This window comes from Diceros bicornis, chromosome 10 (assembly GCF_020826845.1).
Source record: "Diceros bicornis minor isolate mBicDic1 chromosome 10, mDicBic1.mat.cur, whole genome shotgun sequence".
In the NCBI taxonomy this organism is placed as follows: domain Eukaryota; kingdom Metazoa; phylum Chordata; class Mammalia; order Perissodactyla; family Rhinocerotidae; genus Diceros; species Diceros bicornis.
In genome coordinates, this window is record NC_080749.1 from 58644410 (window position 1) to 58658324 (window position 13915).

The 13915-nt window shown below is 42.0% G+C and overlaps 1 protein-coding gene across 1 annotated transcript in view; it reads left to right on the top strand.

Moving 5' to 3' along the window:
- The first annotated feature begins 2318 nt into the window (after positions 1 to 2318).
- OSBPL6 (oxysterol binding protein like 6) overlaps positions 2319 to 13915 on the top strand; it is a 202889-nt gene continuing 191292 nt past the window's right edge. Inside the window, exon 1 of the mRNA XM_058549326.1 lies at positions 2319 to 2366. The gene's annotated coding sequence lies outside the window, so the exon portion shown is untranslated. The remainder of the gene's footprint in view (positions 2367 to 13915) is intronic.

Here is a 13915-nt window from a genome sequence, read left to right on the forward strand (position 1 = left end):
TATTTGCTTTCCACTCTTCCCTGTCACACGTTCTCTTTTCCTCTCTCTTGATGCCCTGGGATTGAATCTTTCAATGATGTATTAGCATTTTCAGCCTTCCTAAGAAACCCAGTTAAAATTATACCCAAAGAAAAATTGCAATGAAAATGAAATGTGAAAGTTATATGAAAAGAACTAATAGTGGGGACTATGATTTGAGCAAGTCTCAGTTCATTTGTGTGTGATGAAATTACAGCACTAATAGTATTTTAAGAATATCATTATCTTCCATCGCTGAAAAAGTCCATGAACAAGTATTTCTCTGAAACAAATAAAAGGGATGGATCAGGGAGGAGAGATCCTTTTAGCCAACATATGACTTGTGACCTAAACTCTCAGCAAGAATATATACTTAATGAAAACATTGCTCTCTGGCAACTTCTGAGCATTAACCCTATCATAGCTCAAAAAGCAGTGAAAAGCCTTTTATTCATATTTACATATCTATGCCAGCGTGAATTTTCAAAATCTTGTGATGCAGAGTGGAGAAAATGCCTTCATATGCAGTGTCAGCTCCTCTTAATCCACCCATTTTCCCAAATGGATGGGTGTAGTGCCATCACATCTTATTTCATCATTAATCAATGAGACAGGTAGGAGACTTTTCCAGATATTTAAAACCTATTTTTAAAATAATAAAACACACAGAGATACTATGGAATAGAGTGAAAAGTGTGCAAGCATTCTTAAGATAAAACATGGGATTTAGGTTATGATGGTTCCTTTCCCCTCCCAGATAGTTTATGGTTCTCTGCTATTAGAGGCTCAGTGAAAATTTTTGAGAAGTACTTCTTTAGGTTAAAGACTCTGTGTATGCGCTCTCATCTCCTTTCACACTTTTGTACTTATATATGGAGTTTGGCTTTCTTTTCTTTTTAGAGAGAATGGTTTCAGCAGAATTTCTGCCAAGGGAACCCAGATGATCAAGTGAAGGTCAGCGCCCCAGTCGTTCCCTTGAGGAAACTGTCATCACAGGGAAAGAGTGGAGGTGAAACTTCGACGTGTCACTGGGTCCCAGCATCTGTTATTTTATGACAGGAGGATATGAGAATGTTGCTAGTTAGGGCGGAAGAAGCTAATCCAAAAGGTGAGACTGGAGATTCAAGGGAAATTGTATGTGGGAAAGAGTGTGTATACTTGACCATGTTTCATAGCAAATCAGGATTTTATCAGCACAGAGAACAGTAAAATGCCGTCACAGTTGCCTCAGTGGATAGCAATATCTTCAATTTTTGAAGGCACCCCTCCCCCACTCATCCAATCCGGACTCCCAGAGGGCCCACAAAGCACGCCATTGCTGTTCCTGTGGGTTTTTTCCCCTGAAAATGGTGATGATAGAAACATCTTGAAATACTTCTGACATTTCCTCAGTCATCCATTTACAGAAGAAATGTCTGTGCAAATATTTAAATAACCCTGTCCTTCTCAGCAAATTTGCCTTTAGATTAAGCTGCCCTCGGGCACAGGCTGAGACCGGTTTAAGGGCTGCAGAGTTTCAGGAGTTGGAAGGGTTGTAGCGAGGTGGAGCTTGAAGCCACCGATCCTTTCTTTCAAGGAACCCAAGTTTCTCTGGGCCTGGGAAGTTTTTGCTCCGGAGTGTCAGGCACGGCGGAGAGCAAGCACACTCAGTCCTGGGTGTTTGTTAACCAGCCTGAATGACGGCCTGACATAGGGGCTGGTGCCCAGGCTGCTGTGCCCTTCCGAATCCGCTCTCCCACGGTGCCCGGAGAGGCGGCGCTCCACGCCCCGAGCGCTGGGGCCATTCGGGGCCACCCTTTGCGAACCGCGGCCGGCCCACCTCCGCTGGCCTGGGCGGGCGGGGTCGCTTCTATGGCTCTCAGGCCCGGGGATGTCCGTTGTGGGTCCCCACGGCGGTGATCTCCGGACCCCAGGGGTTCCCACGCGGGCCGAGCCGGGGTGAGCCCAGGCAGTGGGACGCCGCGCATCGCCGGCCCGGCGCGCCCGGCTCGCGGCTCCCCCGGCGGCGCAGTGAGGGGTGCGCGGCAAGGCGGGCGCGCAGCGGGAGCACCTGCTGCCCGCGGCTCCGCTCCCGCCCCGCCAGCCAGCGGGAGCCGGGGGCGGGGAGCCCGGAGCGCCGCCCCGCCCGGGCGCCCCGCCCGTGGGAGAGGAGGGGCTGCGGCGCGGCGGACCACTGGAGGCGCAGCACCGCCGCCGCTGTCGGTGCTGGAGACCGCGGCTCGGCGCAGGCGGCGTCCGCGCCTCGCTCCACCGCCAGCCCGCCCGCCCGCCGGGGCCGTCTCCCGCCTCCCGCCGCCGCCGCTGACGCCGCCGCCGCAGAATCGGCGGCGCCGCTGCTCGCCTTCCAGGTAGGAGTCCTAGCTGCAGAGGGGACCGCTGGAGCCGCCACGACGGTCCCCGCACCGCGGCCCGGGGGCATTGTGCGCGTCCGGAGGGCCGAGGACCCTGAGGGACGCGCGAGTGTGCAGCCGGCTTTGGGTCCCCGAGGCATCGCAGCCTTCCCGGGGCTCCGCTGGCCGGATAGCCCGGGAGGCGGCGGCGGTGGTGCCAGTCCGGCCCGCGGCCGAGGTGGGAGGGGGCGTGTGGGTCACGGTCCCCGCTCGCCGCCCTCCCTTCCCCCTCGTTGTCGGGGAATTCCGGCCGCCTGGCTCTGGCGCCCGCGGTCCCCCGCGCCGCCCGGCGCCCGGGCTCCCCCAGGCTGCTGGGGATTGACGCCGGGGCCCGGAGAGGGACTGATGTAATTGTCGGCGGAGGACCGACCCGGCGCGGGAGAGAGTGCCCGCGCCCGCTCCAGCTCACGCCTACGCCGCGCCTTTCAGGGGATCCGGGAGGCCGAGAGGAGCGGCTGGGGAAGTTGTGCAGTGGGTTTTATTGTGCGCGTGCACTGCGGACTGCCCTCGCCGGGCACCCCTGCCCACTCACTGCTGGCGCCCCTGCAGCAGCCTTCCCTGCAGCCTTCGTCCACATCCCCGGCCAGGGCCGAGTCTGCCTTCCTTGGTTCAGATTGGGACAGGGTTTGCATTGCAGTCAAGACGTGCTTCCCCTGCATCAAGCCGGGAGCTGCCCGCACATCGTGTCGCCGGGGATGCTGGGGGAGGAGGGGATGGGAGACCTGGGGAGGAAGCCGGGAAGAAGTAATGACACCAGCACATTTTTCTTAAGCCTCTACTCTATGTAGACGCAACTGCATGGCACCTTTTAAGTTGTTTTTGAAAGTTAGGACCAGATACTGATTTTGTGGCCCTTCTCTGATATGCCTGAACGGTAGCTTAAACATAGAGAACTAAAGCCGGGGAAATCATTACATAATGGACATGAAGCAAATGACAGGAAACTAAGTGAACCCACTGGGTTGCCAGATTGTTTCTTTCTCCCAGATGTAAAGTCTCACAGGCTTTTTCTCTATAAAAATTTGCATTTTAAAATCGCCGGACTGGTTTTTAGCAAATTGTATATTGTATTCAGTTGTGATTTTTTCCCAAATAACAAAATAATTTTTTCTTGAACATTTTTTCTTAAATTTAAAAATTGCATGCTAATGGATACTTGAATATCACAGAGCTGATTGATAAATGTGTTCTTTCTTCAAAGGTAAAATTTAAAAATATCCCATCTTAATATCATTAACTGTGTTTTCCTCTTGGTTTTCTTTTTTTTCTCCCCCTCCTTTGTTTTTTGGAAGCATTTTTACAGTTTTAGGTACTGCAAGCTCACAATGTTGATAGTCCTATCGAATGCTACAGCATTGCAGATACAAAGACTAATAATAAATGAAACAGAAGACCTCACAGTAACTCAGAGAGAGCAGAGTTCCCAAGGTCAAAGGGAAGCTGCAGTGTAACTGGCTATAATCACCTACAGAGAATATGCATAGCCCTCATTGGATTATAAGGAAGGCCCTGATTGGTGGAATATTAGTCCTATTATTCTTTTACCCCTGGATTTCATGTGTTTCCCTCTAAAAATAATTTTTTTCCTCAAAATAGAAACAGAATATTTTGAAATTAAAATCTTGGCTTTTAGAAAGTCTAAAAATCCTGTTTTTGCTCATATTTTCAGTTTTGGTGTTGATAACTCAATTATACATTCAGTGGATGGATTCCTTTTGGGATTTCAAATTATAATGGTTTATCAGATGTCTCTTGGTTATAGTATAATGTGATTCTGTTGGACTTTTACAGGATTGCATAATACAAGTTTTCTTGTCTCTAGATTGCTTTAACCTTATGGTGACTTTACTCCAAGAAGAAAGGTAAACAACTTCCAAGATGAAGTGTTTGTGGCTGGAGGTGTGTAGTACCACTGCAGAAATAGAACTAGGTTAATGCATAAGTAAATGAAAGTTTGATGTGACTTTATTCATGAAACTGTTAGACTAGGGAGAAGATTTAAATTTTATTAAAATGCCTTGGTTAAGTAGCATTCAGTAATCATTCAGTGGATAATTACTTATTGAGCCCCTCTGTTCAAGACACTAGTCTAAGCATGTGGGAAACACAAATAAAAATAAAAAGACGTCCCTGCCCTCAAGAGTTGTAGTCTAGTTCTGGAGGATAAGGCATGAATTCTCAAAAGTGGGTTTTTTTTTTTTTTTCCCCACTGCAAATGTTAACTAATAATTATAATACTTTTTTCAGTCTGTTTTTAATTTTTTTTAAAAAAAAGGTCTCTTGCTATCTGTTGACTTCTGGAACTTTTTTTTTCCCCACTCAACATAATGTCGCTAAGATTCGTCCACTTCGTGTGTAGCTGTAGTTCATTTCACTTGCACTGCTGCACAACATGTCATTACGTGTCCATAACACAGTGTGTTTCCCGGTTCTCCTGCCGATGGCCTTTAATTTTTTTCATTTTTAAAAATATTGCAGAGTGCTACTTCGATCATTCATATTTACTGGGGTGCATGTGCAAGTTTTTCTCTTGGTAAATACCAAGGTTTAGAATTGTTGATTTGTAAGGTGTGTGAATATTCAACTTACTAGATATTGTCAAATTATTTTCCCAAATTGTTGTGCTAATTTACACAAGCCAGGGAAACAAGCAAACACAAATCATCAAATACAAACACGCATTTTTATATATATAATGTGTGTGTGTGTGTGTGTGTTGAAATACACGTATTTTTTTAAAAAGCAAGAGAATGATGAACTTAAAACTTAGGATGGCAGTCATCTTTTGGGAGGACCAAGGGATGGCATGGGGAGGAACACATAGGTGGGTGTAAGTTATTGGTAATGATCTAGTTCTTAGGTTTGGTGGTAAGTTCATTGGTGGTGGTGATCATTATATTAAAAAAAAGAGAGTTATGCAGGAATCAGTGATAATTGAAAGTTCTAAAACAAAAGAAAATAAGGACAACACAGAGTCATCACAAGGCAGAATAAGCTGTTGTACCAAAGCACCCACAAGGTGTCAGTTGAGGGGTAAGGAAGCAGTCCCTGTGTGTAGGCATGAGTTGCCAAGAGCTCATGGATAAGACTTGCAGGAAGGATGAACAGGAAGTGGCCTGGCTAAGAAGAGGAAGGCCATCTCAGACAGAGGAAATAATGTGAATGGAAGTGGAGGAAACCATGTGAAAATTTCCAATTGTGAACCACTCTAAGGGTTTATAAACTAGTCTAGGGAACTAATGGATTTGGGGGACTTGGGGTGGGGAGAGAGGTCCAAGGCAGGGCCCCTAGTTAGCAGGCTGCTGACTGAGATGAGAGTTCTCCATTTGGAGAAAACTAAAAGGAAAGAACAGAGTTAAAAAGACACTGGGAGAAGAATCCAAGACTTACGATCCTAGATAAGAGGAGGAGGAAAGAGTGAAAGATGTTTGACTATAATTAAAAGAAACATAGAAGTTGCGGTGGGAGCTTTTAGTATGATTTAGACGTGTCGAATGTGGGGCAATCGATATACAAGCTCACGTTTGAAAACATGGGCGTGGAGCTGGCGGGCACTTAAGACACGCACACTGAAGAATGTGATCCTCTAATGATGTATCTGAGTGAGTGTGGAAGAGTGTGTGAGAGGGAATAATACAAATTCATTTGTATTATTTTTTTTACTAATGTAAATGAGGTAAATAAGTTCTGGGTTAAGGTGCGAAGAAGATGTTTTGGCATTGACTATGAGGGAGGGTTCATGGAGTTGAGAGTGTGCTGGGGTCAAAGTCAGAAGGGATGGATCACATCCCACTTGACAGTTTGCTAGTTGTATGTGATTTGGGGAAAAATAAGCAGATCCTCAGTTACAGCATCTCTAAAATGAAGATACTAATAGCCACATCATATGGGTGCAGGGAACAAGAGATGATTGAGGAACTGGAACCTTTAGGGGTGAGGTTTGCTTTCATACTGTTTCTTATCTAATGTTGCAAGATAATGGCCTGTGCGTTTATATTCTCTAACGTATACCCTCTTGAAAAAGGTAAAGGGTTTGCAAACCTTTAAGTTCTCATCATTTTAATAAAGAGTTGCGGGTGCTTTCCTATGGGGACAAGGATAAGGCTATTGGTATTTCTTATGCTATTCTGGAATAAAATATAGTGTCATTTTGATTGAATATCATTTTAGCAGGCTATTTAATTTGTAAATATTGTGATAGGTTTTTAGCATTTTCTCATCATATTCTAAAATTCTTTTTCTGATTTTACTTATATTTCTTGACACCTTTTCATCATCTCTGACTTGACTTTCTCACTGATTTTGCATCAGCTGATATAGTAATTGGTGGCTGTATAGTTTTCTTCAAGAGACTCTAGTCCTCAATTGCCTTTCCCGGGCATAGTGATTTGGAGAACATCTTGCTGATAGTTTCAACAGCAGTTGAATGGAAATGTGGCAACATCTTTAATACAAAAAAAAAAAAAAAAAGACGTCCCAAAGAAAAAATCTTGTTGCTTACCAATAAAATCAGAAGTTATCAAAAAAGTTCATAAGAGAGTAAAGGACTCTCTCTATAAGCCTCTATTATTCAGGGATGATTATCCACATCCCTCGCTTCAGCTATATGTTCCTTACTTTCCCTAAATAGATATAAGTGTTTAATGATTTGAAATACAGAGTGAACTTATTAGCAGCTTTGGTCAAGAAAAAGCACTAAAATTAATTTTAGGGATAACTGACATGCTGTACATGTCAGTTACTGAAATTGGTGGTCTGCTGTTCTGGTTTCTGGTTCTGAGTTTCCATGGACTTTGGAGGCAGTTCTGCATCCAGCCATTCAGTTACCAAACCCCTGGCCGATCACTTTCACAGAGAGGCGACCACTGTCTGTGGGTCTCATGTGGAGGTGGCATGGGCACATCAAGTGCCTTTCTTCTTCATTCAGCCAGGTTATTGAACACCTAGCATGTGCCAGATATTGTATTAGGTGCTGGGTCATAAACATGTCTGCCCTCAAAGGTCTACCCAGAACAGAGTCTACTAAAAACAAATCACCATTGAATATGTATGCATGTGTGTGGGGTGGATCTGGCTTGGGTTTTAGAATTTGCATGAAGTATCTATTTTTTCTTTTGTTCCCTAAACTTTTTCCAGATTTATGTTTAGACCTCCTTGAGTTGATAGTGCTATGGGAAAAAAATGCAGCCCTTGCAAAGAACAGTTACTTTAAATATAGTTCTATTTTATTGGTTTTTTAAAAGCAGAAGGCTTTAAAAGGACTTACTTGTGGTAAGTCCTTTTGTCATGAAGACACTTAAGTGTTATCAAATAGGAGAAAGACAGACGTCAGGGAAGGGATGGGTGAATTCAGATGTGTTAGGAGTGGAATATGACTTAGTGTTGAGTTGATTTTTAAAGGGAAAAATAGAAAATAGACAAAGGTGAATGGTTATTAAGAGATCCGACTTGTGTTGTTACAGAGACTTGAGTATATTGAGTCATGATGATCTCAAGATGAAGTTTCTGGTGGGTTATATGAACCCATTCCCTTGTAAGTTTGCGTTCATTAACTTTGTGTGTGAGTGTAGTTTTTAAATGTAAATGTTAAATATATGTAAATTATAAGGATTATGTTAATGAGGTAGCGAATTATGGGAAAAAGAAAAGTCCAATGACTCTTTCTGACAGTGGTTTGGCAGATTACTTGAAAGTAAAAACTACCCCGTGTGAGGTAATTTCATCTGATAGGGCCAGTGTCTCAGAAAATCTATATAGAAAGCTGACAAGGCAGAGTTAGAAAGGAGGCCACACACGTAGCTTAATACCCAGGACTATCTAAGGGATAACTGGGTTAGAGAGAGTGTTAAGTATGTAACTTACCTCTTAAACTTAAGTTGATGTAAGTAAATAGGTAACTAAGTTTAAGTAAGTAAAAATAAGTTCAAACAAGCAAAAAACATTTAAGTAAAATATTGGCAGATTGTTATTTGAATATGTTTCACCAATATTGTGAGACTAAGTACAAAGAATTCATGATTAATACACAAAAATTATCTTCTTCTTTAGAAATGATGAATTATGTTTTTCTGTTCAGGAAAACCTATATGTTAATTTATAAAATATGTGAAGAAAATACCCATATGCTGGAAATACTCATATTTGCTTGATGTGCTGATGCTTGAATGACCTTTATATTTGTAAGATGTTAGAGCTGAAAGGGGTTTAAAAAATCTAGGCCAACCTCTCCCATTTTCCAGGTGAGAAAACTGAGGCCCAGACATTTGCCCAGTGAGACATTAGCCCCATGTGCAAATGTAGCTAGGAGATAATGTGCCAAATAATTTACTTCTGTTGGTGGTAACAGGAAATAAAGCTCTTCCCTAAGTTATGGGTAGGTGAATGAGAAAATGAAACAATAGCAACCCCTCCAGTGGGATTTTATGCTTCCTTTCTATCATTCTCCTTGAATAGCTGGTGTAGAAAGTGAAATCATACATATATTTTAAAATTTTTCTTAGTTTTTTAGAGAAAAGGCTTTGTTTTCCAGGGTATGATGAGAGGAATAAACATTACAAATATCGTTATTTAACATTTTTTAGTGTTTGCTATTTTGATACCCATAGCTTTGTCTTGAACTCAATGGACAGGAAAGGATAGAGAAAGATTAAATTATCTTGTGCTAGATTCTTTTCTATCTCTTTTTCTTTGTCATTCTCTTTCCATGTACTAATATGAGAGAAAACCAAAGTGTAGAGGGAATTGAGTCAGGAATAGAATACTAACTTTTACTTCTTTATCTTGCATCTTATTGAGACAGTTCTCACTGTAGCTCTTTTCTTTTTTTTTTTTATAATTTTTTTTATTTTTCCCCCAAAGCGCCAGTAGATAGTTGTATGTCATAGCTGCACATCCTTCTAGTTGCTGTATGTGGGACATGGCCTCAGCATGGCCGGAGAAGCGGTGCGTCGGTGCGTGCCCGGGATCCGAACCCCGGGCCGCCAGCAGCGGAGCGCGCGCACCCAACCGCTAAGCCACGGGGCTGGCCCTCACTGTAGCTCTTGAGACAGACCTATCCACCTTTTGAAAAGAGTGTAGAAGTAGGAGGAAGAACAACAGCAGTGTATTTTTAGAATCTTTTTCAAAAGTCAAACCTAAAATAAACCTGGCCTCGATTTCCAGCAATAGCTTTATTTCTCATCTCCTAAACCAGTGCATAAGTTTTATCATAAATTTGGAGAAGTTACTTTGATGTTTTTTATGCATAATACAATGTTGCCTCAAGTAACAAACTGTTATTAACTACTAAAGTTTGAAGAATAAGGTATCTAAAAGAACATTAAAATAAAATAATTTGTTTACATGTCTTTTCTGGAGATAAAGTCGAAAGTCTGATTTTATTTTAAATTAAGATAACATTTTTGGTTTCTGTTTATCTGTAGCAGCTAGACAAGCTTTTGCATATTCTCACCCCATCAGGCAGCAATCTGAACAGTTTTTGTTGTTTAATTTCCCTAGAATAGAAGAAGTAGCACAGTTTGAATGGCATGTTGATTATGAAAAGACATTAATGAAATTCTCTTTGATCTCAATAAACTTCAAATTGAAGCAGGAACTAGAAAAAGAATGTGATCTGCAAGGTAGGCCAAGCAAATGTAGGGCTCGTGTGAAACTCCAAGAAGAAAGCAAGGGAGAAGGAGAGAGCAAAATCCACAAGAGCTCAGGATCACAGAATAGGAAGGCCAGGGAGGGAAGTCGATGGATATTATATCCCAGCTTGTCTTCCAGTCTCATTTCAAAAAGTGCCAACAAAGGAAATAAAAGTGTGAACTGAAGCCTTACGGAGATCAGATATTATGGGAGATGTCTGTCTCTACACTTAAAAAAACGGAAAGCTTTTAAACATCTTGAAGAATACAGAAGGCATGAGATAAAAGATTGGTACATTAAACTCCATTTAAGTAAAGATAGTGTGTGTCACAGGCAGAAGATAAACATTACCACACCTAGAAGAAACTATTTATAACATGTATCAATTAAGGTAACTCCTTAATATCCAAGGAGCTTCTGTGTATCAATAAGAAAAATGACAGTCGAATAGAAAAAGGGGCACAGGAGATGAACAAACAGTTCACAGAAAAGGAATTACAAATGGCACTTACAAATGTGAAATTATGCTCAACTCACGATAAGAGAAATACCATTTAAAATTGTTTAGCTATTAAATTGGCAAAGATCTTGATGTTTGTTAATGCCTTATGGTGGCAGGGCTTTGGGGAAACTGACAGGCTCAAACATTATTGAGAGGGGTACAAAATGGCACAGCATCAATGGATAGCAATTTGGAATACTGCCAAAATTAAAAAATTCACCTACCTTCTTGTCCCAGGAAATCTAAGAAATTTTTCTGCAGATACACTTGTACGTTGCAAAATGAATTTGTACAGAGACATCCATTGCAGCATTGTCTGTAATGACAAAAGATTTTAATCCTTTAAGAGCTAAATATGCATCAATATGGGATTGGCTAAATAAATTAGGAGCAGAAAAAAAACTAGATAGCTATTAAAAAGAACGAGATCATTCTGTATTTGCTGATGTGGAATGATCTCTAAGATATAATAAGGGAACAAATCAAGGTGCAGAGTAGTATATGGCCATTGGTGTTAAATATGAGTTTATAAATATGTGTTTATGCTAGGAACTATAAAGACTATCTCTGGAAGGTGACAAAAAAAAAAACTGGTAACAGTGATTGCCCCTGGGGAAGAGAAGTGGGTGGTTGGGGTCAGGATGGAAAGGACACCTATTTAGTACACTTATTTAGTAACACCCGATACTACCATTTGAATTTTTTTTTTTTTTTTGTGAGGAAGATCAGCCCTGAGCTAACATCTGATGCCAGTCCTCCTCTTTTTTGCTGAGGAAGATTGACCCTGGGCTAACATCTGTACGCATCTTCCTCTAATTTATATGGGACGCCGCCAGAGCATGGCTTGACAAGTGGTGCGTTGGTGCGCGCCCGTGATCTGAACCCGCGAACCCAGGGCCGCGAAAATGAAGCACACGCACTTGACCACTACACCACCGGGCTGGCCCCCTGGTTTGAATTTTTAAATATGTGAACATATTATCTATTCAAACCAAGATAATTTTTAAATTTCTTGAGGGTCACTTGTACTGATTAAGAATGTTGAGTAGAAGTTGTAACTAGTAGCATTCCTTTGTAAGGTTGGGGCCCATTCTGTGTGGATATAAGAACATGGTAGTTGCTATAATGACTCACCCTCACTGCTACCCTGACAGGCTCAAGTTCAAGAGGAGGGAAACTGGAAGCAGTTGCCCTTTGGGGCAAAGTTGGCACACGTTGGTTCTCTGCAGTTGCCTTGCCTTTGCCACTATGTTCCCAGCTAACTGGTCTTACTGGGAGGGAGACCCAAGGGACATTGATTAGGACCAGGATGCGGATGAGAGTTCAGGGAGAACAGACATTGAAGAAGGTGATGGCAGAAGCCTGAGGCTGGGAGAGCACAGAAATAGAGATGCTATTAATTGCTACTCCAACTTCATCAGGTGTAGCTCACAGTGGTAAAATAGAGAAAAATGTGATTTTATGGGTCACAAGCTTGAGATCTGCTGCTACCCCTGAGGTTTGGTATGGTGTCTAGGAATCTACATTTTTTAAAAGTGTCCTTGATTTGGGAGCCTGTTCTGGAACTTACTATCTCTTCACTCTGTGTGGGTCATAGATAAGATTATCCCCTTCATCCCTTGAAATATCCCTTCCCTGGAATATATTTTTATAATTACTTCCAAAACCACTTATGATTTTCTGCTCTTAAACACATGCTTTTATAAGAGTGTTTCATTGTGCTTTGCCTTCCTAGAGCCCACAAAGGGGTTCCAAATATTAAGGTACAGAATAGTAAGGAGGAGGAAGCTGAAGTAGCAACTGAATGGTTCGTGGGTCATAGCTTTGGGAGGAGTAATTACGTGCTGATATGAATTTAATAAGCAATAATATGAATAATTATGAGTTATACTGAGGAAAAGGAAAAACTTGGTGACAATCTGAGATATTGTGCTGCAAAATAATTTTCCTAAAAAGAAATAAAAATAGTTTAATTATCATCATTAATACATGTTTATTCAAGTTAATAGACATAGCCCTTCATTTGGAATTGGTAATTTTTTTTTTTTTTTTTGGTGTGGAAATTGGCCCTGAGCTAACATCTGTTGCTAATCTTCCTCTTTTTGCTTGAGGAAGATTGTCTCTGAGCTAACATCTGTGCCAGTCTTCCTCTATTTTGTACATGGGATGCCACCACAGCATGGCTTGAGGAGCAGTGTGTAGGTCCGAGCCCAGCATCTGAACCCGTGAACCCTGGGCTGCCAAAGCAGAGTGTGCAAACTCAACCACTACACCACTGAGCTGGCCTCTTGGAATTGGTAATGTTAAAGCGGAAATGACACTGACTAATTATACAGGGGGAAAATGTTGCACCGGTCTCTTTCTTTTAACCTCTGAGTGTGGTTAGGATTAAATATGTATCCTAATAAATGAATCAAGTAAATAATATGCATTCCTTTTCCCTGTGGAAGTTCTGATATTTTAGTAGCTAGGTTCTCTATCAAACAAGTTTATTTGGAAACTGGGAGGAATAGGCGGCAGCCTCATAGTGGCGTGCCACAAGAAGCTTTTGGTATCAAGGTGGGGTGACTTGAAGAGCAAAGAATGGTAGAGGTGGATGGGGAAAGGTCAGAGAAGCTCTGTCTCACAGAAGAAGAGACACTGGAATGCCTTGTGGAGGATGTGTGGCAGTATCTGGAAGACCCTTTCCACAACTTTCCAGGGCTGTTGAAATTTCAGGATGCATTTGAGCCTTAACTAGTGTATCTAATTCCTAATGGGATTTGGGGAGCAGGTTTAAGCTGACATGAATGGACATTTAACTGCATTTCTTTAAGAGATTCAGTAGCGTATATTGAATACATGTGTACATGGTATTGTGCTAAACTGTTTCTCCTCCTTGCTGCACATTCAACTGCTTTTTTTTCAATATATCCCTCTTTGAAAATAGCTTGCCAACTTGTGGTGCTGTTTATCACAATACACTCTTTTCGGAGCAGCAGTTTATATTTGACAGGAAGAGCCCTGGAGTAGGTTTCGTGGACAGCTTCTCCAGCTTCTCCACTTGTTAAGCAGCTGACTCTGGGCCAGTAACCTCTGGGAGCCCATCTGATCAATGAGGGTAAAACGGTGGTTGTTGGAATGATCACATTTCACATTCGTATGTGAAAACACTTAGAGAACTATTAAGTCCTATGTAGATGGGAAGTATGATTATTAATCATTGTTAAATTCCCATTTACCTAGAATCCAAATAACCAGAAAACCAGAATAACTATATTTTTTCTGTAGACTTGTCCAGAGATAACTGATTTAATGCTAACCTGCCCTGTTTCGCTATAAATTCAGAATTGACTTGGAAATCAAATACCAATTACAATTTTATTATATTCAGTAG